The 27,798-nt window shown below is 37.8% G+C and overlaps 1 pseudogene; it reads left to right on the top strand.

Annotated features, from left to right (window-relative positions):
• The window catches only part of LOC107688906 (kin of IRRE-like protein 3), a 152,877-nt pseudogene that overhangs the window by 86,839 nt on the left and 38,240 nt on the right, over window positions 1-27,798 (top strand).

Genomic DNA, 27,798 nt, shown 5'->3' on the forward strand with positions numbered 1-27,798 from the left:
GAGAGCATCATATGTCCCCTTTAATATATAAGTATTGTATTGTATGGTACTATATGTAGGCATACATATACTGTATATATATATATATATATATATATAGGGTGTGATTTGTGAACAAACCAGAGGGGGGGATGTTTTTGGAAAAAAACTTTCCTTTTTCCCCTCCTTTAATATATATCACAATCACAGCAATAAATATATAGATTATTTTTGATAGCTGTTACAAAACCTTTTTTTTTTTTTTTTACAATAAATATTCTAATTTGACCTATATTATAGCTAAGATATTTGACCACTATTTATGATAATACTTGGTTACAGTGACACTAATAGTTCTCATTTCTGCCAGGAATGCAAAATCAATCGGGAATTAATGATATTTTGATCAGAATAACGAGACACTGTTCATTTTCAATAGACTAAATAGTATATATACAGGGTGTGATTTGTGAACAAACCAGAGAGAGGGGGGGGGTTGATTTTTCTTTTCTTCTTTTTTTCCCCCTTGAAAATATCACAAATCACAGTGGAGCTATAAATATATAGATTATTTTTGGCAGCTGTTACAGAAACATTTTTACAATAAATATTCTGATTTGACCTTGAGATTAAATAGCTTCGATATTTGACCACTATTTATGATAATACTTGGTTACAGTGACACTAATAGTTCTCATTTCTGCCGGGAATGCAAAATCAATCTGGAGTTAATGATATTTTGATCAGAATAACGAGACGCTGTACATATTCAATCGCGTTTGCTTCCATTTATTTTTGATCAGTGCTTCGCTACACAACACAAACTTTTATTTCAAAAGTGCGCACATTATGTATTCACTCATATTTCTTTAAATAGAATAGAACCATAATTTCTTAATGACTCACAGAAAGACGATTCTCTGCCGATCCATCAGTCAATATTGCTTGATCATATTTCCCACATTACGGTGATGGTAAACTTCTGCGTTCAGTCTCATAATACATTTATGTATCAGTTTATTATATACAATATCTGCATTAGGTCACAGTAGAGTGAGTTTTGAGCAAAAACATTGTGTATTAATCTCATACTGTCACGCGCGCTGATTTTCTGAAAAGCTCTCTGCATTGATTGAGGCACGTGAACCAAGATCACGAAACCCAGACAGTCTCTATTAAGCGGGAGCGCTGACAGTTAAAGTCAATTTCTGATTGTATTGTTGTTTCTATGGTCATGTTGCAGTATTTTACTTAATAAAAAAAATAAAAAAAAAGTATTAATCTCATACTGTCACAAAATCTGGCACGCTGACTTTCTGTAAAGCTCTGCATGGATTGAGGCACATGAACCAGGATCACGAAACCCAGACGCTCTCTATTAAGCGGGAGTGCTGACAGTTAAAGTCCATTTGTGATTTTGTTGTTGTTTGTATTGTCAGGTTGCAGTATTGTACTTGCTAGTGTTTTAAAAAATATATATATTTTTGGTATTCTATAAGCTCTGTTGGTGGTTGGTGGAGTAGCATCACCTGGGGATACTTTTAAATTATTAAAAATAATTCAGCAGAGGCAGGGATACATAGACCAGAAGGGGGACAGTCTTCAGTGTCACATGATCAAGAAAATATTCTTCTTATTAAAAACACATCTTACTGATCCAAAACTTATCAGCAGATTTACATTTATTTAATATAAATAATTAATAGTTCATAAATAAAATAACCCTGCTCTTACTGTGCACAATTCATCAGCGCCTATTATTCTCGTTATTAATATTATTCTGTATTTTTTAATTAATTAACTTTTAAAAATATTATCTATTAGATTTTTTTAATTTTTGACTATTTAGCAGAAGAAAGCTGATTGGCTGTGCTCTATGGGAACAAAGCCATTTCACTTTTGCAAGGCAGACAATTCACACTTCTTGAAATGATACCCAGGGAAATCAATTTCATGCAAAATATATGTTGCATTATTACTCCAAGCTCGAGTCCTTACTAAGTAAAAAAGAGTAATGTTGTGAAATATCATTACACTTTAAAAATAACTGTTTTTTATTTAATATATTTAAAATGTTATTTATTTCTGTGATGACAAACTGAATTTTCAGCATTAGTAGGCCTACTCCAGTCTTCAGTGTCACAAGATCCTTCAGAAATCATTCTGATTTGCTGCTCAAGAAACACTCACTTTAATCAATGTTGAAAACAATTGTGCTGTTTAATATTTTTGTGCAAACCATAATAATTTTTTAGAGATTCTTTGATGAATAGAAAGTTCTGCGGAAGATGATTAGGGCCAAGCAATAATAAAAAAATAAAGCCATCTCGAGATTAAAGTCATTAAATTTTGAGAAAAATTTCGAAATAAAATGTTGAGAATAAACTCATTAAATTTCGATAATAAAGTCATTGTTTCTTGAGAAAAAACACGTTAAATTTTGAGAAAAAAAGTCCCAAAATGTTGAGAAAAAACTCATAAAATTTCTAGAATAAAGTTGTGTTTTGAGAAAAAAAAAAGTTAAATTTTGAGAAAAAAAGTCTAAATAAAATGAGAATAAACTCGTTACTCAAACTCGAGCGTTGATCTCGCATTATAATGACTTTAATCTCAAGATGGTTTTATTTTTTTATTATTGTTTGGCCCTAATCCTCTTCAGTGTTGGGGGTAACGCATTACAAGTAACGCGAGTTACGTAATCAGATTACTTTTTTCAAGTAACTAGTAAAGTAACGCATTACTTTTTCATTTACAAGAGAATATCTGAGTTACTTTTTCAAATAAGTAACGCAGGTTACTTATTTTTTTTGAATTTATTGACAGCTCTCCTGTCCCCATGTTGAGAGAAATCAGAAAATGTTACTGTAGTTCTAAAATAGATATGAATATGCATTAATTCATCTCACTTTTTATTTTAAAAACAAAAAAGCAAGCCCTGTCCAGATTTAAAGAGTAACGCAAAACTAATGTAACGCATTACTTTCCATAAAAAGTAACTAAGTAACGTAATTAGTTACTTTTTTATGGAGTAACGCAATATTGTAATGCACTACTTTTAAAAGTAACTTTCCCCAACACTGATCCTCTTCCATAAAGTTCAAAGTAACAGCATTTTGTTACAATGTAAATGTCTTTACTGTCACTTTTGATCAATTTAATGCATCCAAGTATTAAAAAAAATAAATAACTGACTCACCCCAAACTTACATCACCATATAACCAAAATCACATTTTATTAGAAATGTTTTTTCATGAAATACTATTCAATCCACCTTTATTTTAAAGCTCTATGTGTGACAATAACTGTCTCGGCTCAGAAACAAAGATGAAAATCAAATGACACGTAACTGAGAACTCCATTAAGTCTGCTGCACTATAAAGGAGCAAAAATCCTGTGGGTTATGCTATAAACACCTTTAAATATCTTCAACATGGGTAGGCAAACAAAAGAAGTAAGTTTTAATGCTGAGCTTTAATGTTTTTTTCTTTAACGGAACTTAGATCAAGTGTGAGAATTGGTGTTATCCTTAAACAGCAAAATTAGACGGCAGCGTACAGAGAGCAAAAATACACTTGGCATCTCAGCACCGTCCCGCAGAAATCCTGCCACATCAGTGGAAGGCCAAGCGCTATTTATGAAAGATGCACCTCGCAGAGCTGCACTTTATTGAATTTAAGACAAAAATCGACCAAAGTGGTCTCGGGAGATGCGCAAGGCTCCTCCGTTTCTCTGATGTGTCAACTGTTTTCACATTAAAAGACCAAAAAAAGGTGAGGCAAAGTGACTGTTGAAAGGACGAGATGTTTATTTCTCGGAGAATCTTCTGTGAATATATTCTCAGAGAAATACATATTCGCTTTCTATTGACGCTCTTATCCGCTTCCCCCGAACGGCAAAAAAGAACTCCGTCTGTCTCACTCTGCAATTTAATGAGAAAGGTAAGACGTACTTTTCACCTCCCGTATTGAAGACTGATTACCTTCAGGGCACTTTTTCATTTGCACCTCACTCTATTAGACTTCAAAGTGAACCGCCGTCTACGAGCGGCCGTTCCGGAGCACCACCGAGCCTGTCATCTGGCACTGGTGCGGTTCGTCACCGGGAAAGTTATTTGGCATGCTAAGCTGAGTTTCTGTGAGTGAGAGCAGAGTTGGAGGAGCTTCGAGCTGATTTATGCTGCAGATGCTGCAGTCTTGTGGATCTCAGCAGTGTCATGTTCAGCTTTCTTAACTGTGAGGCACCTACTCGTACTTTTGTGTGTCACTGCACTTTATTAAGGATTCCAGTGACATGAAGTTGAAATTTATAGATTTATTCTTCAAAGTGAGTTTTGGGAGTTGGAGTAGATTTACTAGAGCCATAATAATGATCCTCAAGTAAAAGGCTGTTTTTTGTACATCCTCTGGCAGGGGCAGCCAGCTCTGACAAATTGTATTTGATGATTTATAATTGTGACCTCCCTTGTTCATTCTTTCTCTCTCTCTCTTGTGTTTTAGGAAGCTCTGTTGTGTTTATCCAGCAGCCTCATGACCTGGTGGTGGTGGCCGGGCAGCCTGTGACCCTGCCATGCTCCATTACTGGATATCATGGCATGGTGCTGTGGGTCAAAGACGGACTCGCTCTGGGGGTCAACCGAGACATGTCAGGTAAGAGCTTTTGCTGCACTTTGTTTCGTATCCTAACCTGTGGTGAAATATCTCAGCCTCTCGTGGCTTGTTGCTGTTCATCAGTTGCTTGCATATACGCTTGATCACATGTGCAAAGTTGGTTGATTACATAATTGCAGTTGATTTATAATTGAATATAATTACATAATTGCAATTTATGTGTACAAAGTATAAGAAAGGACAATCAATGTAAACCGTTACAAATCTTTTCTCTTCTCATGCTCTCTCATTGAAGAACAAAACCTTGGCCTTCAAATTTTCCAAGAGACGACTTGAATGCTTTAGAGCTTGATATGAAAACAATGTCTTTTAATAATTCATTTGCACTACAATTCAAAAGCTTTTTGTTTTTTTGAAGTCTCTTATATTCTCGCCAAGACTGCATCAGAATTTTTTGTAGTTTATCTAACACTAAAACCATAAAAAACAAAAACTAATAAAAATAACAAAAACACAGCAAATTTACTAAAACTTAAAAATGAACAATATAATAATAAAAACTAATTCAAAATATTAATAAAAACTATAATAGTGTCTCAGTTATACTAAAATAGCATTGGCCTGCATTTATGTGAAAAAGGTAATATTGAGAAATCATTCTAATCTGCTGATTTGGTGCTCAAGAAGCATTTCTTATTATGATCAATTTTTAGTAGAGTTGTAGTTTGCCGCTCTTAACCTTGGGTCATGCATGTTTTATGGCCAATGCTGTACATTTCAAACTGGTTGCTGCCGTGTTTTTTTTTTTTTTTTTTTGCTCTTTTGGAATGTTTTGGCTTCCCATATAAAAACACAAAACAATGAGATGATAGGACATAGCAAGAAAATAATCTAATAAAATCTGTCATGCCACGGAAAGCTGGGATACTGTTTTTTTTTTTTTTTACAAGGGGCGATACCACAATGTTATACTGGGAAAAATAGGAAAATGGTTCCTATATCAATAACCTGATATTCCTTTTTAAATTATCAGAGTTACTCAAAAGCTGCATGCACAGAAGAATTTACCTTTTATTTGACTGGAACAACTGCGAGGTTGGAAGAGAAGCACAAAAGTCAGTGGGTTACACAATACTCATCTTGAGTGTGTAAAATATTAATACAGTGAACCCAGCGAACATGAAAATATCAAAATGTGCACATACAAAATTTTTGTATTCAAAAATTCGCTTATGACCAAGTTCATTTCCACATGATTTTAAAAATTTACATTCATACGTAAAGCATTTGCTCTGCTTTGCAGTGTAAGTTACAGTCAGACTGAAACCAAAGTCAAGACATTTGCTGCTCAAAACACCTGCGTGTCTTCTGTTCGTATCATTACGGAGACGCTGAATGCCTTAGACATTTCTTTAGACACTATAATACAAGGACAACAGCCAACAATTCTGTCAGTTTGTGAATGCTTCCCCTGACATTTTCTTACCTAGCAACCTTGAAGTTTTTTTTTCCACCACTAACTTTTCCTAATTGTTGTGAAGGTTTTCCTGTTTGTTTCAGAAAGTGCCTGTCAAAAGTACTGTCAGACTGAGCAAAGCAAAGCAACAATCGAGAATTAATTGCATTTCTATCATTAATTAAGGCAAGCACTTCATCATCCGCAGAACCCCAGAGAGACGTGCCGCAAGTGCAGCTGTTTTACATTCACACGACGAGGTTTACAAATTAATTTCTGGGAACGGATTGAAATGTTTTCAGAAAGCTTCTCACTTATGTAAGGACAACCTTTAGGTTTAGGTTTGCAAAATCAGTTTTGTAAATCACAAACAAATCAGATATGATTACTGGACTCACTTTCTTCACTACGCCACATTTACAGACTGTTTTATTTGCAGTGGACTGTCAGATTAAACAAACTTTGTTCTCATTCAAATTCACTGCACATTCGTCCCTTAAGCTTCAATTTGCTGAATGTCGCTTCCAAATTTGCTTCAGCTTGCTTGAAGTTGAACTTATTAGCCCTTTGAAATATTTGTTGTGTAACGAAGCATAATTCGTTTGATTTATTTCCATATCTAACTTAAAGTACAGCGATCAGATCCTGTTTAGCTAACGTTACACATAATTGTTGGATCAAGAGGTCATTATCGCTAACTATAGTTGCTGATTGCGTTCACGTACGCACTTCAAGAAAAGAGCAATTAATATCTGAAGATTGAGCCTTTAGCTGAGGCCTCATTTAGTTCTCTCGTGAAGTGTGATTCTAAACTATATACCAAGAAAGGATTTTCATTTTGGGCGGCGGTTTCTCCAGAAGTTAGTCAGTTTTAGCTGTGGCCCCAGGCAGCGTTTAGTCATGGACGGCGCTTTTTAATTGAGCCTCTCCGGGCTTGAATTTCCTTTCCACTGCGTCTTTCTTTCTCTGAGCGTTTATAAGTGTCCAGGGACTCCTGGATATCATTGTACCATAGTATAATCGAGTACAGAGCTGTGATACTTAACTGACACATGCAACTGGTCAAAGTCTCGCTTCAAAGTGGATGTGAAAACATCACTCGCTACAGTGAAAAATGAACTAGTGCACTGACATAAACGGATATCAGTGTGTTCAAAGCTGCTCTGAGCCTACTGATTGTTTCAAATGTGAACAATTTGTGTATTTTTACAAGACTTCATCAGGTTTTTCTAAAGCTCCATCTTATGTTTTATCACCTGCAGTTTCACACCGATGAAATGACGCATCCTGCGATCAATATGACATAGATATCTATATCTTTTCAGGGCTCGTGTCCTCAAAGCTTGAGAAGTTACAGATTTTGTGTCAGCGAGGCTGAAGCTAACATAACGCTTGATTAGGATGCCCGTCCGTGTATCTCTCCCCCTTCAGCTTTCACATTCACTCGCTCCGAGCTTTGATCTGCCTCCTTTCAGCCAAGTTTCAAGCTTGCTTCCATCCATTGGAGTGTCAGTGAGATGTCCCAGCTCTCTATCGCAGCTACTATTGATCCAACATGAAGCCGAATCCATTTCGTAGGATTCATTACCTTTAATAGGGTCATTTCACATTGTTTCTTCTAATTGACAGCCATTGTCTGAAGCCGTCCAGTCAAGCATATTGGGGAATTCATCAGAGCTTTATTGAGGTGCCTGTATGCCTCAATAATCCCTAATGAAAACAGCTCTTAAACAAAAGGCAAAAGAAGATCCAGTGGCAGGAAACCTGAAGGCTGTAATGACACTATCGATTCCTAATACGGGGCTTATTACCAGATAGCAGAGGACAGCCAAACACTCTTTAATATAAAGGATCACCAGGGTTTCAGAGACATGCCATGATAACTGTTTACAAGATCATGTTCAGATTTAAACATGCTCCAGGCTGCGATCTGTTTTCTGATATGAGCAGATTAACTAAAAATGAGACATCTGTCTTGAGTAGAGCATCATGTAGCAATTTTGTTGTTTCAATTTTTTTCAAGCTACAAAGGCTCTGTTCATCATTTATTGAAGATACCATATTTTACACTTTTATAATGATTGATTTTACCTTGAAGGCCACATTTTTTATTCTTTTTATTTCAGCAATTTTATATACATTTACTTTTCATAGTTGCCATTTATACTTTTGGGGACAGTACCATTTTTTTGTTTTGTTTTTGAATGGCAGTCATTCTTATGAAGGCTGCATTTGTTTGATCAAAAATACAGTAATATTGTGAAATTTTATTACAATTTAAAATAACTTTTTTTGCCAACCCAGGCTCATTGGAAATACGTGCCTCTAAATACATTTCTGCAACACTGTTATTACGTACCTTACTGCACGTTTTGAGGCAGTTTCAAAGTGAAATGTCCAGTTAGTGGTGCTAAAACACGTGTTCAATACGTGACCCTGGCACATTTTTTTTTTTTCCGTTGATATGCGCGTATTGCTGTGTTTACGTACCTTACTGCACGTTTTGAGGCAGTTTCAAAGTGAAATGTCCAGTTAGTGGTGCTAAAACACGTGTTCAATACGTGACCCTGGCACATTTTTTTGTTTCCGTTGATATGCACGTATTGCTGTGTTTTTATTAACGTTGCTTCAGGTATGTATTGCGGTGGTTCATAATTCAAATATCCGGGGAGTGTCACTAAAAGTTAATGCTCTTTCGTGTTGGAAATATCTCCTACACTAAACCCAACAATAAACCCACCCGATAGTATTAACAAATGCAAATGGTGTAAAAACGGATATGTTGATGCAACCGTGCCATTTGAACTTCCTTATATGCAGGTTTGAACTGTTTTGTGGAACCGTAGTTTCACAGGATTTGTACCCGAGCTCTTCACCTCTCAAGTTGAACTTCGTACTGCGTGAGCTACCGAACAAACCTACTAAATATTAAAACCCATACATATTAAGCTGGATATGTGACACTAATGTTTAAAAGTATCAGTTTTCAAATGCCGCAGCATGTTAAAATTGTTTTGAATTCAAAACATGATATTACTCAAGTAATTGTGCGAAAATTGGGCTTTATTAATCAAAACTGTGGACCTGCAAATCATACTTTGTGTGAAATGGATTAAAAGTTGTCAGAGTTTTACTGCCTCTAGTGTTTATTTCAACTGGAAACTGCAGCGATTCGTATGTATAGGTACGATTTTTTCAATTTTGTAGTTCTGGCAGGTCACGTGAGTCAAGCTTGCATCAGCTGATTCTCAGCTGATCACATCTACGAGGCACGTACTGTATTTCCAATGAGCCTATGTTGCTGTTTTTTTTGCTGATTTGCTGCTCAAAAAACATTTCTTGTTGTTATCAATGTTGAAAAGTTGTGCTCCTTAATATTTTTGTGGAAACTGTAATAGATTTTTTTTTCAGAATTCTTTAAATGAATAGAAAGTTAAAATAAACAGAATTTATTTGGAATAGACATTTTTTTTAAATCATTTTTTAGTCTATTTAAATCATCCTTTGATTAATAAAATAGTTAATTTCTTACAAAAAAACTTGCTGACCCCAGACTTTGGATTGGTATGTATCTACAACCCTGCTCTCTAGACATCAGCTATTTAAAAAAAAAAAAAAAAGTATATAATAATAATAATAATAGGGCTGGACAAGTTAACGCATTAATTAATTAACACAGAAAATAATTTTATCACGCATTAACACAGGTTTTATTATTATTATTATTATTATTATTATTATTATTATTTTGAAAGTCTGTTGCTCACTGGCTCCGAATACACATACAGGCATTTGGGGTGGGCCTAAGACTACAGCAGCGCTCACATACGCTCCCGATAAAATTATTTAGGCTAAGCATGAACATTCAAAAACCACTGTTCACTGTTAATTTTTAACAGAAAAGAATCCTACATGCTCGTAATCATGACTTCATAAGTGGGAAATAGGAAGTTTCCGATAGCACGTGAAGAGAGCATAGAAGTGCTCTCGCACAGCACAGTGGAGTGCCGTTTTGTTATCTTTGTGGTTTATTATTTTGAGTCATTTGGGACTCGGTAACACATGGCCCTCTCACAATATATTGCTTTACAGATCTATCGCTCTTGATGCTCAGAAATGTTAACGCAATCATGCTGCACGTATCAGAAGTGCTGCGCTCACACTACATGCGTTCTGCGCCTGAGCCCAACTGAACCGCGCTCTGGCCCACCTCTTCCAACCGAGCCAGGGCTGGCTAAATAAACCGTGCCCGAGCGTGGCACAGAGCGATCACAGTAGTCAAACGAACCGGGCTTTGGGGGTCAAACGCACTCGGGCACAGTTAAGGGTGCCTAGTGTGAGTAAACCCTTATTCTCCAGCATCCCGAACACGAGTCTCTACCTGCCCGCACCCCCATCAAGTGTTGTCCCGCGCCGCACTCTGCTGTGTAGGGTCCCGCGATAGTGCAGGTCTCTACTCTGAAGGCGCCTGTTATAATGTTATGATCGAGGCTCTGGACTCTGAGCATAACTTGTTTTTCTATAACAAACTATAAAATATTTTCTATAAAAACTTTATATTTAATTTTATATTTAATTTGATTACATTAATGTTTAAGTTGAGATTTACATATTAGCAGTTAAAATATTTCTTGTGAAAGGAATACTTCTGTAAAACTTATGCACTTTATATGTTTAAAGTGTTTGCAAACCAAATGTTATTGCACTTTTGTAAATATAGCAGTACTTTTAAATGAAAAAGTGTGCAATACACTTGTTTTGAATTCAATATTGAATTTTTTGCATAATACGATTAATCGCAGAAAAATCATGCGATTAATCGCGATTGCAAATCTTAATTGTTGCCCAGCTCTAAATAGTAATAATAATAATATTTCATCATCCATAGTACTCTGGAAAGACTTATGGATCCTTTATCAAAGTAATTTTATGCTTACTATGTCATGTAAGTATTAATCTTATATGTAGGTAGTGCTGACAGTATTTGTTTCTTATCTCTGTTTTGTTCGGCTCTGGTTTATTTGTAATTTTTTTTTTGTGTGTGTTCTTTTGAAAATCTAATAAAAAAGTTATTTTATGCTGAATCAATAAGCAGATATGCTCTTACTTTCAGTCAACTGCCTTCTTTAAATGAATGCTTAACTATTAATCAGTCTTTTCAAATATGTATAAAACATATTTATGATATGGTATTGTGTGGCAGTTTGATCTGAGAACATTTTATGTCAGAAGTCAAGATTCATGTTTATGTTGTGAGGTTTAAATCGAGTAATACCATAGAGTGATTTTTTGTATGTTTTTCCTTTCATGACTACAGTAAATGTGACTGGAGATCATTCAAGGCCAACTCCGAATAGGACTTGTTTGGCCTTTTTGTATGTTTCTATTATTTTACCAGCTTCCATAGAATTTAACAATACTACAGCACAAAGAGTAAAATGCAACAAAACTCGCAACAACAAACATACAGATTAAACTGGATCTTTTAGATAACAAATATGCCCGGGGTAACTTAAGGGGTTGAGGGCAGACATTTTAGTGCTTGGAAAGCATTAAAAAAAAACATTTTTTAATATTAAAATTCTATTTATGTTTCATTTCAACTTTGTGTTTCAGGTTATCCACGCTATGATGTGATTGGGGACCACAGCAAAGGAGAATATCACCTACTGATCCAGAGGACCGAACTGACCGATGACGGCAGCTTTGAGTGTCAAGCCATCCAGGCTGCTACCAGATCTCGACCCGCTCGGCTCACTGTTCTGGGTCAGTGTCACCTACCAGAACCTTCCATAAATAGATGGATAGATCTGTGTTTCACTGTTTCGAGTTCTGTGGTTCACTTTTTGCTTCTCTTTTTTAATTGAAGCCTTTGTAGCATGAGTGCAGATAGATGGATTGATGGATGAACTGACGGACATTCAGACAAATCGATACATACTTTAACTAGAATAGCACTCGAGCAGTAAAGGAGTAAAAGAAAGCATGGCCCGGAGAACGAGGAAGCATGAAAAAGCAACGCCTCTGCAATACTGTGAATGTAGACAAGAACAAAGTCAATCTCTGAGTCAGATAAATGTGTGATATTCTGAAATCAGGGCTAATCAGCTTTAATAAGACACATTAGATATGTTTGCGATCGATAGAGGCCCTGACACAAATGCATTGCGTCAGCTTAGCTCCCAGGCAGCCCGACTCTGCCTGATTATCATTATCGATTTCTTTCTTTCCTTTGTTAAAACTATGATATATTCCAGAGGAATAAGTTCATTACGCCAGCCTTGGAGTAACAGCATTTTAAACCAGTAATCTGAGTCTAGACGCTTAAAGACGAGCGAAGATGCCTGTGATTCTAGGTCCATTAAAATGATTAATTATAGATGAGAGGCCGCTCATTTGTTTTTATTTTTTGCTGGTCCGGTGGCAGCAGAGACAAATCATCGTGCTCCCCAGGGCAGAGCCATTAGCCTGACATGTAATCCCACACAAACTGGCTTACTTCTGAAAAGTTGTATACAAAACCGCAAGCGGCTCCTGAGCGAGGTAATGAACCTCATGTAGGGACTCCGTCACCGTCAATCCCCTGTCACTTCCCTCCCGGTGGGGACAACAGCGCGTGATCACAATCAGATGTGGCGTTTGGTTGGTTTGCTCGCTTTCTCTATCTCTCTCCTGACAGCCGGGATCCAGAGTGGTCTTTGTAACCTGATTGGATGCCTGGCCTGTGAAGTCTCAAACCTGTCTTTGTCACTTTCCAAGAAAAATGGCTATGGAGGCTTTTCCCAACTTTGACTTTAAAGCCTGGTGTTTGGGCGTGAGTTCCGGGCTCCGCTGCAATGCATTAATATGCCTAGGTCTCAAATCGCACTACGCCGGTGTGTATCAGCCACTAAATGGTGTCTCCGGTCCCCCGCGGAGCCCTCACGCAAATTCAGAGCGAGTTCGCGCTTTCTTTTACTCTCTTTCAAGTGGCACAGCTTCGCAATAAGGCTCTCAAACAATCAGTCTCAGTTTCGAATGTGCGCTTCTGCAATTACACAAGTGCGAACTTGGCAGCGGGAGGGCGGCTGACCTGCCGGAGTGACATTTGAACTTTGAACATCCGTAGGAGAGTTGTGGGGTAACCCAGTTTGCTTTGTGGTGGCCAGGCTGCTGAATAACACATGAGATGGGGTTGGTACACATTGCTGAAGAAGGACCCCTGAGGCTAATTAGATCCAAGGAATTCCCCTAAAGCCAAGGCGAGGAGCTGGAGAGAGAGCGAGAGCCGCGGCGCAGCAACTCAGTGAACCGTGGGGAGAAACCCGAGCCACTTCCAAAGGTCACCATTGTTTAAAAAGAGCTACTGCAGAGTTTCTGTAAGCTCTCAGCATTTGTTCTGCTCATTATCTTCGGAGTTAAAGTGCTTGTGCAATTTGGCTGCTTTCAGACTTAAAGGGATCAGCCAACTATCTCTCAAATGGACCATTGACACTCCTAATTGAGATTGTAGATAGAGTGTCAATGGTCCATTTGAGAGGTAGTTGGCGGTAATGCACTTATAAGTCTGCGATCCGCCGTAAAGCAAGAAGAAGACATGTCACGCGCCGGCTGTCGAGAACGCGCTCAGAACAGTTCAGACATTGCAGTGCATCAGAGGTAAAAAGCGATATAAATACTGTTCAGTTTCTTGCACAGACCGATCGTTTCATGTCTTTACACATCAATGTATCGCCACGAGCCGCAGGGTTTCATTTGGTTTTGTTTGTGTATGTTTTTTTGACTCTCAAAGCCGTGATTCCCATTCACTTCCATTATATGACTGACAGACTGCAACGGTTTGAGTTAAAAATCGTCGTTTGTGTTCTACTGAAGAAACAAAGTCACCTACATCTTTGCTGCCCTGGGGGTAAGCAGATAAACATAAATTTTCATTTTTGGGTGAACTATCCCTTTAATTAGAGGCTTTCTTTCCTTCTTGATGCAATGAAAACAAGGCTGTGTGGAATAAAAGTACAGTTTGTTCAATGTGTCAAACTGTCTTAAAGTCAACATACAAGCAAAATTGACCCATTCACATTTCCTAGTCTTATTATAAACAGTCTGTTGGTTATTTCAAAGAGAAAAGTTTGAAAATGACTTGCTCTCTCTCTCTGAACTGACTTGTCGCTGTTGCGTTTCAACACCTTCCTCACTATACAATCAATTCACATGGATAATCATGTGACAAGACACTTTTCAAAAACACCAACCCAAACCACCTCTTTCAACAATAGTGCAGATGTGCTAAAAGCCACAATACTCTCATTTTGAATCTAATTGTGCAGTCATGTCACATTAATTAGGTCTACATGTGAACTTCTCAGACTAGAAGTAGGAAAAGCTAGTGGATTAAAGCTTTGTACAAGATGATATCCTTTGCCTTAAGAGCGTGTTGAACAAGCCATGTTAACCCGTCCCAGAGGGAGACAAACATCAGTCCTAATGAGAGGAGATGGCAATTACTTGTAGTCTTTCAAAGCAAAGAGGCTGTTAAGTTCCTCCTCTTCGTGGATAAGACACCAGTCAGGAATGATCACCCGATTCTCAGAAAACTAGAATGGAAAGGCGCAGAAAAGATATCCTTTTGTCTTTTCCTCTTTTCTTATGGGTTTCTCACCCTTTCGCAGCAAGCTAACTCACCCAGCCCTGTCCAAATATGTTCCCCGTCTCCTCATGTTAATGTCAGCACCAGCTTTGGCCGCAAAAAGGCACATCGCAGCCAGACTGGGAACAGAGAAAGCAAACAATGCTGTGATGAAACTGAAAATGTAGAGTTCACAGATACAGGTCTCGACCCGAATTTTGTTTGCCTCCCCACTACATAGTTATCTTGGTTTTAAATGCAAGAATTATCACCTCAGTCTGCAAGTGCAGTTAGTGTTATGAATTTTTAAAAATGGATTGAAGTTTGCAACAGCTGGTCCTCATTTCAAACGTTACACTTTGTTGAATAGGCAGCAGGCATGCAGTAACATCTGCATCTCGGAGAAGCACTTATAAGAAGTCTGCGATCCGCCGTAAAGCAAGAAGAAGACATGTCACGCGCCGGCTGTCGAGAACGCGCTCAGAACAGTTCAGACATTGCAGTGCATCAGAGGTAAAAAGCGATATAAATACTGTTCAGTTTCTTGCACAGACCGATCGTTTCATGTCTTTACAACTCAATGTATCGTCATGAGCCGCAGGGTTTAATTTGGTTTTGTCTCACTTCCATTATATGACTGACAGACTGCAACGGTTTGAGTTAAAAATCGTCGTTTGTGTTCTACTGAAGAAACAAAGTCACCTACATCTTTGCTGCCCTGGGGGTAAGCAGATAAACATAAATTTTCATTTTTGGGTGAACTATCCCTTTAATTAGAGGCTTTCTTTCCTTCTTGATGCAATGAAAACAAGGCTGTGTGGAATAAAAGTACAGTTTGTTCAATGTGTCAAACTGTCTTAAAGTCAACATACAAGCAAAATTGACCCATTCACATTTCCTAGTCTTATTATAAACAGTCTGTTGGTTATTTCAAAGAGAAAAGTTTGAAAATGACTTGCTCTCTCTCTCTGAACTGACTTGTCGCTGTTGCGTTTCAACACCTTCCTCACTATACAATCAATTCACATGGATAATCATGTGACAAGACACTTTTCAAAAACACCAACCCAAACCACCTCTTTCAACAATAGTGCAGATGTGCTAAAAGCCACAATACTCTCATTTTGAATCTAATTGTGCAGTCATGTCACATTAATTAGGTCTACATGTGAACTTCTCAGACTAGAAGTAGGAAAAGCTAGTGGATTAAAGCTTTGTACAAGATGATATCCTTTGCCTTAAGAGCGTGTTGAACAAGCCATGTTAACCCGTCCCAGAGGGAGACAAACATCAGTCCTAATGAGAGGAGATGGCAATTACTTGTAGTCTTTCAAAGCAAAGAGGCTGTTAAGTTCCTCCTCTTCGTGGATAAGACACCAGTCAGGAATGATCACCCGATTCTCAGAAAACTAGAATGGAAAGGCGCAGAAAAGATATCCTTTTGTCTTTTCCTCTTTTCTTATGGGTTTCTCACCCTTTCGCAGCAAGCTAACTCACCCAGCCCTGTCCAAATATGTTCCCCGTCTCCTCATGTTAATGTCAGCACCAGCTTTGGCCGCAAAAAGGCACATCGCAGCCAGACTGGGAACAGAGAAAGCAAACAATGCTGTGATGAAACTGAAAATGTAGAGTTCACAGATACAGGTCTCGACCCGAATTTTGTTTGCCTCCCCACTACATAGTTATCTTGGTTTTAAATGCAAGAATTATCACCTCAGTCTGCAAGTGCAGTTAGTGTTATGAATTTTTAAAAATGGATTGAAGTTTGCAACAGCTGGTCCTCATTTCAAACGTTACACTTTGTTGAATAGGCAGCAGGCATGCAGTAACATCTGCATCTCGGAGAAATGTGAATCCACAGACAGGTACATCATGCTACTGTGTCACAGCAGAATAAAAATTCTCACTAATGTGACATAGGTGCAAAACTTCAGCTGAGATATATGCAGTGTCTAAAATTAACTTGCATGATGCCAAGTGTGAATTACAATATGCTTTGGTAAGTAAATTAAATTGACCATTTTACATTTACATATTTGGCAGATGCTTTTATACAAAGTGACATATTCATTTAGAGTTCACATTTTATAATTTCTAGCTTTACCTGAATAAAACCCATGACCTTGGTGTTACTAGTGCCATGTTCTACTTTTTGAGCTACATAATGGTTTAAGAAATGAAAGGCAACTACATATTTTAATTTATTCAGCAGTTAGCTCTGTTCTGTGTATTTGAATGGCTGAGCAGTGTTTCACAATGAGACGTTTCACTATTTTTATTACTCATTTTGTGTGTTGGGATTTTTTTCAGTGACTCTTTCTTCTTCTTCAAATTGCATCATTACACTAGTAGGTGGTGACAGGTTGCTCTACTATGAGTGAGTAATTTGAATCATTCACTGAAATTATTCATTCAAAAACACTAATAGGCCTACATTCTAGAACAAAACAAATGACTGTCTTTGTGAATGAGTCACTGAATCATACACTCATCCAATTTGTTCATAAACACAAAATACTTCAAGTCTTACTTCAAGACTGATTCATCGATTCAGCAAATTGCTCATGAATGGTGATGAATAAGTTATTGATTAATTGTCTTTATGAGTGTTATTGATTTAAAATCTTACTTATTTTAATATAATTAAAATGTAATCAATTCCTGTGATCAAAGCCAAATTTTCAGCATCATTACTCCAGTTTTCAGTGTCACATGATCCTTCAGAAATCATTCTAATATGCTGATTTGCTGCTCAAGAAACATTTCTTCTTATTATTATCAGTACTGCTTAATATTTTTGTAGAAACCGTGCGGTGCACTTTGTTTTTCAGGATTCTCTGATGAATAGAAAGCTCAGAAGAACAGAATTTACTTGAAATACTATTTTTTTAAAACATTTTAAATACCTTTACTGTCACTTTTGATCAATTTAATGCATCTTTGCTGAATAAAAAAATATTAATTTCTTTCAAAAAATTCTTACTTATTAACTTTGAACAGTAGTGCATTTTACATCTGGATAGTACACACAATATTAAACGTTTACTATGTCTCTGAAATTACATATTCAATAATTAATGTTTTAAAAGTTGTCCATTCATAGATGTTGTCTATCCAGATGTAAACAACTGCACAATACAAATACAAATGCAATTAAGATCACATTGATATATCATAGAGAGTAACAGGAAAGGAAGAACTGCACTGTGACAGGCTCCTCCTGTACTGTAAAACTCCCACGGGGCATATGGAGCGAGAGACAGAGTTCTGATTAGAGCGGAGCGCTACTGTTCAAAGGGCTCTCTGGTGTGGGCCACTTGTCCATGCGTGTCATCTCTGTACATGCTGTACTGTTTTTTTGGGGGGTCTTCCCAAGATTACTCCTGTTTCTGAGCATCAGACGTCTCAGTGACATGCCTTCCCTCCCAGAGAAGCTTTTAAGGAAACTCGAGCAGAAGGAGTGGGATAAATCGTGTGCTCTCAATTCAGCTCTTGTGTCAATAATGGCACCCTGTAGTTAAAGCTCATCAAGCTGACATCTATTTATTTATTCATACTCTCTATTCATGTCATAACCAAAAAGCAAACATGCTGAACCTAAAGCGTAATTGAACTTTTAATATTCATCGCCTCCTCAATAGATTTAACTCAATACTTGACAGCCTGTCTTTATATACTAATTAAGACACATTAATGTGAAATGACAATACTAGTGTTAACTGAAATTAAGAAAATCTTAATGATAGTCAATTATCTGATGCATTGGCCAGAGCTTTCGATATTAAAAGAAACAGATCAGCAACTGCGGAGACCTAGAGAGCTTTTTTTTAATGTTTGTGAATAAACGAAACAGTGTATCTTAAAAGTCTCACTTGAGGCTGTTTCCCTCAAACAGAGCGAACTGTTTGCAATTGAAAAACAGGCCCATGGTCGGTCGCATGCTCTCGCATTGATAAGCTGACGGGAGAATGTAAGACAATGATTTCTATTACAAAACAAACAGATAGTTCAGTGCCGCAAGGCCATTTGGGCACTGTGCTGTTTAGTCAACATTACTGCACAAAAGTGACAAAAACGTGCAGCAATAATGTTGTTGAATGTGCAATTCAAGGTTGGTTAGTGCTTTATGTAATGCAGTTTCCATTAATTGTGTTAAAAATAGTCCTGGATTTAACATTTCCTGCCCTTGTGTTAACATTTCAACTTTTAAAAATGTTATTTCACCTTGTTTATTCGATTTCAATTGGTTTCTCTACAGTTCATTTGAAACTAAGTGCCCCCTTTGTTAACAAACTGGCCTTCAGCAGGAACTTTCAAAAGGTGAAATGGTACGCCATCATTATCTGTTCAATACGAGTGCAGTTTCAAACAACATTTCTATTTCTATTTGAAGTGACTATTTCACTTCAAATGCTTTTATTCAAAAAAAATGTTTGTGTCCTGGTAACAAGATCACATCTGCTCCTGTTTAAAGGGCTTTTATGGTGAACCTCCGTGAGTATTTTTAGTTAATACACCTGAAAAAATAAAAACAAAAAAGGAGGGATAATTGCTAAAGGCTGTGTGCCGCTGTGTGGTACAACAACTGAACTCAGGATGAAAGTGATTAATCCACCGTGCTACCAATTCCTGCGAGAGAAAGACGGAGAGAGGGAATGAGAAAAGGGAGAGAGAGAGACATCTCCAGATGGAAGACCAAATCCAGGTACATTATAAAATAGGTCACATTTCCCAGAATGCCCCTTCTCTCTTGTTTCCAAAATGAAATTGCTCCATTTTTCTCCTTCCACATGCTGAATGACTCGAGGTGTCTCAAGGGCCCAGTGTATCAAGAGGGCAGAGACAGAAGTAATTCCGTCCTGGCTGTTCGTTAGGCTCCATGTGAGAGTTTCTCCCCACTCTGAACAGCAATTACGGTGGGATGATTAATCCATCGTGTTGACCGGCTCAACACAAAGAAGATGATTGGCTGCATTAAGGCACCGGCTTGGAAGCGCCGCACCAGGGCATATTTGCAAACATGGTGGTCACGAGAAGGTTTAACATGGTTATGCCAAACTCTGGCGCTCACAAAGAGAGCATGAACCATCTGGGATCTGTGCCACATGGAGAGTCACGGGATGCCATACAAAGCTGCTTGGAAATGGCAGTGTGTGAATTCACACCATAATATATTGGCACTTAGCTTTCTGGAATTCTGGGACTTGAATGTTGGACTGCAGTGCCAGCTCTCTCTCTCTCATTCAACCCCATCAATAACTGAAACTTGAGCAGACAGACTGATTGACTTAACTGTTGTGCTTATTTGCATACACTTAGCCTCTGGTTTATCAGTCCCGGAAAACAATCCCAGCATGCAATTGTAAGCTATGTTTGTATCACTTGGAAAAAAAACGAATGAGTTTGCTCTAAACAGGCAAAGCACTTAGGCGTTAAAACAAGCTGTTAAGAATGGCTTTGATGTCCAGATGGGGAAAGGAATATGATACTGACTTTAATTGCTCCTGGAAATGAGAGTGGATTCTGAGTGGAAGTACATTGAATTATCTGACGCTAATTAAAATGCAACGGTGAAATTTCATTCCAGTTTTCTATGGCTGTTTTATTGGTAGAACAAGAACCACTTTTAATGTTAGTCATTTGCCTATCTATCTATCTATCTATCTATCTGCCTGTCTGTCTGTCTGTCTGTCTGTCTATCTGTCTATCTGTCTGTCTGTCTGTCTCACCTTGTTCATCTGCATTTATTGGACTAAATCTAGTAAAAATTGTAATATTGTTAAATATTATTACACTTAAATCTAGTAAAAATTGCAATATTGTTAATTATTATTACACTTAATTATTGCAATTAAAAAAACTTTTCTACTTGAATATATTTGAAAATATGATTTATTTCTGTGATGGAAAACTTTTGTAACATTATACTTTTAAATTATACTTTACATTTTACATTTACTTTTGATCACTTTTGGTCAATTTATTGCATCCTTGCTGAATAAAAGATTTATATTCTTTCCAAAAAAAAATCTTACTGACCCCAAACTTTTCAACAGAAATGTGTATCGATTATATACTGAATATAATTTTTGTTAACATCATTTTGATACCTATTTATATATCAGGGCTGCCTGTGTGGTTGCACACAGTTAAACAGATTTACTTTTCCATCACGACAAACCAAATCAGTTTTCTACTTTTCATTTTTCCTCATTCCTTCTTTATCTCTCTCTTTCTCTAATCTCTCCCACTCTCTCTATTTTTCTCTCTCTCCAAACCGTGCTGACAACTAGATGTGGCTGTGGCCTTTATACACGGAGGCAGAAGAGAAAAACTATTCATTCGTTCTGAGAACCGTATGATTTTTTCAAGCCGAAGGGAGACTTGATTGGTTCCGGGGAAGAAACACCAGCTAACAAATCACACAGGACTCCGTACTCTGAGATCGTCGCATAGCGCGAGGGACAAGTCTTCACGGTCTGATGTGCTACACAGAAAGATCTAAAGAGAAGATGTCCGGCGTCCTCCTTTGGAGACTTTAATTTCATGAAGAAACATGGTCAAAACCTCCCCTTTGCACCCTAAACTTCGCTGTTACCAAGGCGTCTTGAAGTCCCCAGTTGCTCAAACTTGTGAGTGCCGTCTGATTGGCCAGAAATCTTGGCGAGAGTATAAGCTGGCAGAAGTCTAATCAGTAAGATATGAGTAATGGGGTCTCAGTTTCCCTCTTAATGAAGTCAGCATCTCTGGGACGTCCCCCAACAACAACCAGCCCCCAGTCGGCCCGTTCTGGCACCTTCAAATAGCCCATCCTCTTCTCACGTCTTACTGCCCTCTCTCTTTTTCCAGTGCTCTCTCTGGAGCACTCAGGGTGTAGCAGCTGCTTGTTGCCTTTGATTTAGACTTGCCCCAGATATGCTCCCTAATGAGCTGAGTGCCCAATCAATAATTTACCTGAGTCTGAGTGAGAAGCAGGCTGATCAGAGCTGTTTAAAAAGAGAACTGCAATCAGTGCTATTCAGAAACCTGTTTTTTGACTCATCCTTCCATTTATCCCCCTCTCTCTCCTTCACTATGTGCCATTGTTTGTGAAATAAGAGGATAAACTTCTCTCTGATTTTATTTCCAGTTCCTCCTGATGACCCCGTGATAATCGGAGCGCCTGTGGTGAGCTTGCGTGCAGGGGACTCGCTAAACCTCACCTGCCACGCCAACAACGCCAAACCGGCTGCCTCCATCATCTGGATCCGTAACGGAGAGGTGCTAAACGGTGCTGCTTACACCAAGGTACGACAGATCCCTGCTGCTGACGGTTATTGTAACAACAGAACACAATACTGAAACATGATGGAACCAGGGAGTGTGTCTCAGAATCATTTTTAGGCATCAGAAATGTGTTCAAATGTTCAATCAAATGCATCTGTGATGGCCGAAAAAGTGTTTTGTTTCAAATTGAATGTTCATATCCAGCTATTATGCCCCAAAAATGCTGTTTTGAACATTTTAGATTGTTTAAATGCATATCTGATGCCCAAAAAAGCTTGGTTTCAAATTGAATAATCAAAAGTTCAATTTGGAATGCCCCCCAAAAAATCTTTCAATGTTTTGATTCAGTTCAGATGTGTGTGTGACGTCCAAAAAGATGCCTGAAACGTGCATATGATGCGCAAAAAACTATCCTCAAATGTTTCGACTCGGTTCAAAATGTGATGCCCAAAAAAGCTGTTTTAAAAGTTTGATGCGATTCAAACAGGCACTGATGCCCAAAACACGGTTTCATTTCAAATTGAATGATCACGTGATCAAAAGATTTGTGAGTTTCCCAAAAACTGTCTTGAGTGTTTCATTTCAAATTGAATTATCTATCAAGCCCAAAATGTTGTTTTGAATGATTTAGATTCAGCTTGTGCATCTGATGCTCAAAAACGTCTGAAATTGTTTTTGATTCATTTCGAACATGCATATAATGACCAAAAATGCTGTACCGAATATTCATTTCAAAGTGAATGATCGAGTCTGTGATGCCCAGAAATGTTGTATAAAATGTTTTATATTTAGTTTGAACATTCAAACACTCCTATCATAAAATAACATGGTTCAGTCTTCATTCAAACATGATGATTGGACCATGACTTGAATGTGCCTATGACCAAGAATACATATTTGAGTGTTTAAACATACTTATGTTCCCCAAGAATGCTGTCTAAAAATATTTCAATTCAGTTTGAACATTCAAGCACTTCTACGACACCCAAAAATGCTGTCTAGGTGAATAACTGTATAGGTTTTGAGACACAGCCTGTATGTTTGACAGTATTTTTTTGCCTACAGTTGATATTTTCAATATTACCCCTCTTTCACATGTCAAAAAAAAAAGAGTCTCTCATGAAATTCTGCACTCCGCCTGACTGCGTGTCCTCGAAACGCTCGGCTCTGTCAAATTAATGACAAGTGAGGACTAATTTTTAATTTAATCCTTGGGGCAAAGTGAAGCTGTAATGCAGTGCTTTAAATATGTCATAATGGAAAGACATTCCAGCACTCCATTATGAATGTGTTCCTCAGCAATTTGCTCAGTTTGTCAGCTTAAGGCAGAAAATTGAGAGAGCAGGAAATGTGTTTAAAGGGCCGCTCGTACTGATTGGAGAGCGTAATCTGCTCATTTTGAGTAAGCTGAACCCCTCAGCACCCACCGGAGAGAGTCCCTTCATTAATTAACCAGAACTAATTTAGACACAAGCAAGCTAGACAGGTTACCTCTTTTTTTTTCCCAACAGAAGTACTGCTTTCAAATCTGTTCTACACTTAGGAGACTCTAAGTCCTTCTGAAATCAAGTGCCTCCATGAGACGGATAAAAACAAAGCTATTCACGTCTCAAAAGTCATGCCAGTGTAAACTGGATATTGGATGTTGTTTTAATGAAAACAGGAGTCTTATAAACCACTGATTCTTGAGTGCTGGGACAGAACAGCCTGCAGAACTGAGCGGAGGAATGTACAGAGGAATTACTTTGGATTAATCTGTTAAACATGTTCAGAGGTGCTGGTTCAACCTCCTGCTTCTTCCGTTTTCACAGTAAATGTGTGCTTTTCCTTGCCGCAACTCAGTGTGTCAACATGATTAAGGATGAATTGAGATCACAGGATGGTTTCCCACTGATTTTCAGCTTCATCTATTGAATGGTCACCACAGTCAGACAGAAAATCAACAGCGCTGACAAAATATCCATAATGCATTTAATCACACACTCATTCGATGTGTGTGCATTAGCTGTTTTGTTATTTTAGTGTCACTATACATCAAATAAGTGGAAATCATCTAAAATTCCCTTTATTTACTTACTTACAGTCCTCGTGTTCAAACGTTTTAACAAATATTTTTGGAAAAAGTCTCTTATTTGATCAAAAATCCAGTAAAATCAGTAATATTGTGAAATTTTACTACAATTTAAAATAACTGTTTTATGTTTTAGTATATTTTAAAATGTAATTTCTACCTTTGGTGACAACTACATTTTCAGTAGCCATTAATCCAGTTTTCAGTGTGACATGATCCTTATGAAATCATTTAAATATGCTGATGTGGTGTTCAAGGAGCATTTATTATTATTATCACAATTAATAATGTTCATATTTATGTATTTATTTATATTTTAATCTATATTAATCTATATTTTGATCTACATGAACATTGATTGGCAGGTGGTTGATGTCATTTTATAATACTGATAAAATGAACAGCAGTTGAAATGTAAAGAAAGTGTAAAAAACACTGAAACTTTCAACTCTAATCTGTTTCAAAGTGGAAATGTTGTTGTTTTCCCAACGAATGGCAGGTAAAAGTGTGAGAATGCTCTCTCATCTCTCACAAATCAGTGAAAAATTCTAATGTCTGTATTTTGGATCAAGTTTAACTTGATTTTGTGCCTAAATCTTTCATTTATAACTGAACACAGTGAATGTCTAATGACTGGAGAGCCTCGTCTCATCATAACACAATTGCCTTTTAGAAAAATGTCAGATGATAAAAGCACAAGAGATTTAAATTTTTCATTTTTCTCCAGGAATCGAGCTCCATTCTGAACACTCTTTATTGCGTTATTTGATTAATTCTGCGAGACAATCTGTTATAGCTGCGAGGCTGACGGGTGTTTTAGATGAAGTCAATATCCTTCAAATATCTGTACCAAGTTTTTTAATAATCTTTCCTCAATAAACACGGTTCCTCTACAATAGCTTGAATACCAGAGCGCAAAAGTGCAGGTAATATCGCCGTGAATAAGCTGCTTTGTGACTGACATATGAAGTGTGTAACTTCCAATGAAAGATTCCTCAATACAGAGCTAGTCTGATAACAAAGCAAACATTTCATGTTCATTTGGTACTCAAGACTCAAGGGTTGTTGGGTAGATGGTTTTTCTGAAACTTCAAACAGAGAGGAGCTGATTGCGTGTCCGCAATCTGTTTTTGACCTACACTCAAGAGGAAGCCCAAGGATAGATCATCTTGAATTGTTTAGCTTGGTTTTTATACTTCTTTCCTGTGAATATCATTGACCATCTGCAAAATGCTGCCCCATGACACTTTTAACGCTCACGATTTTTGTGTTTTCACACAGACACTGTTGCGCGATGGCAGAAGAGAAAGCACGGTCAGCACGCTCCACATCTCTGCCTCGAATATCGAGAGCGGCCAACAGATCACCTGCCGTGCTTCTAACAAAGCGGCGCCCAATGGCAAGGAGGCCACGGTCACCATCGACATCCAACGTGAGTGAATCTTCCACCGACTACACTTCTGTTCAAACACAATTAGCGGCAGACATGCTCAAGCTCACGTTCCTCTTCCAAATCCTGCGACTTGCATTCTGTTCTGAGCGTTTCTTGTGTTTTCTTGTCTGTGTGGATAAATTATTCACATGTGAAAATCCGCTATGTGCTGTCCTATTTTCTTTATCCAAACAGCCGTTGTGTATGAATGCGATCTGATGTCTGAGCACATGTCGTACTCCGCTCCACAGACACACAAGACTTGACACAATTTTTGTTTTTCCTTGTTTTTTTGTCTTGGAGAAGCAATTGTGAAAGTGACAGTTTGTCTGTATGCAGCATACAGGGACGTTTCTAAGCTTTAAGCTTGTTATTGTGGACATAAATGCTAATTGTTAGTTTTAAATGTCAGAAGAATTGAACACGACCAGATCCTTCTTCTGTATATAGGCGTTTCGTTTATTTTTATTTATAGCAGTCATAAGCTTCGCTGTCAAAAGTGTATCTGAAAGCACCAAAACGAAAGGCCTTAACTAATTCAGCGCGAAGATTCGCTTTTGATGAAATATTTCTGACAATGTATGCATAGGGAACAAAGGCGTTCTTTCAGCTCTCTCAAGTGTTGAAAGATATTTAAAACGAAAGGCCTTAACTAATTCAGCGCGAAGATTCGCTTTTGATTAAATATTTCTGACAATGTATGCATAGGGAACAAAGGCGTTCTTTCAGCTCTCTCAAGTGTTGAAAGATATTAAGTCTGACTAATAAAGCAGAAAATATATCATATTGAAAGATCCACAAGTTCTGACAGCTCCTTTCTTCACGTCCGTAAAGTCTGTTTTATTGCCCAGAAGGAATGCACCTCAGCACAATGGAGCTCAAATTCTGAATTGAAAGCGTAAAACAGAAAACGTTTGTGTTTTTTTGCTCCTCCAGACTCGGCCCAAATCGTTTTGTCATGCAAAACAATAGAAGAGTTTTACTGTAAGCTTCTTTCCTCCCTGGATTGCACAGGCGCCCCTGATTGGTCAGTTTTGATGATGTTGCCACTGTGAGGGCCAGTGAAATCCTTTGTTTAATTAATCATGATTGGAGAACGTCAAACCAGCCAGGTTTGCGTTTATATCCATTCTCCTTCACTACCAGTCAAACGTTTGGAATAATTAATGTTTTGTCTCTTATGTTCACCAAGGCTCCAAAAATAGAGTGGAAACAGTACAATTACAATTTAAAATATTAATTTTCTGTTTTAATATATTTTAAAATGTAATTTATACAGATGATTAGTCCAGTCTTCAGTGTCACATGGTCCTTCAGAAATCATTTTAATATGCTGATTTGCTGCTCAAGAAACATTCCTTATTATTAACAATGTTGAAAACAGTTTTTTGTTGCTTATTATTTTTGTGGAGACCATGATACACTACCATTTAAAAGTTTTGGGTAAGTATGAAAAAATAATTATTTTATTAAGCAAGGATGCTTTAAATTGATCAGAAGTGGCATTTACAATATTACAAAATATTTTCAAATTGAATTCTGTTCTATTGAACTTTATTCATCAAAGCAAAATCTTAAAGCAAAAACTCTTTGTCAACATTAATAGAAATTATTAACAATTAAACACTAAATCAGCATATTATAATGATTTCTGATCATGTGACATGTTCATGTGACACTGAAGACTGGCATAATGGCTGCTGAAAATTCAGCTTTGCCATCACAGGAATAAATTACATTTTAGACAGTTATTTTCAATTGTAGTAACATTTCACAATATTACAGTTCCCCTTCTAGGGAACTCCACACTGTGCCTCCTAGGGGACACATTGGGGAATGCAGCCTGCATGACCGGTGTCTGAAGCACGTGTGAAACAACGCCAATCTATTGATCCACCTGGCCCATGAAATCATAGGCGGGGTGCCCGGAAGTATAAAAGAGCACCTGCTGAATACATCATCCTCTTTACTGTCTTCAGGAGCCGTCTGTTGCAAGCAGTGTGTGACTATATCTATCAACCCGGGTGAGCATTTCACGAAGTGCGTGCCTCCGTGTCCTAGGTATTTGACACTTGAGGACATGCACGGCTTGTGCATTATGTGCCTAGGGGAGGAGCATGCGCGTTCGGTGCTTGAGGGCTCCGAATGCGTGCATTTTGAATCTTTTTCTATGTGAAAGCTCTGATTACGTTTGTCTCTTTTTTCGGGGGAGAAGGGGCAAGCATCTGCATCTCGCGGGTCAGGTCCCGCTGCTGCTGAGGCACAGTGGAAACTTAGCTCGTGGGGATCACAGGTTGAGCTCGCGGAAAAGTTCGAGAAAGGTATGGATCTTTCAAAAACTTCTGCCGTGAGCTCTAGTGTGCTACGGGATCCAGACACTC

The sequence above is a fragment of the Sinocyclocheilus anshuiensis genome, unplaced genomic scaffold, assembly GCF_001515605.1.
Source record: "Sinocyclocheilus anshuiensis isolate Anshui unplaced genomic scaffold, SAMN03320099.WGS_v1.1 scaffold393, whole genome shotgun sequence".
Taxonomy (NCBI): Eukaryota; Metazoa; Chordata; class Actinopteri; order Cypriniformes; family Cyprinidae; genus Sinocyclocheilus; species Sinocyclocheilus anshuiensis.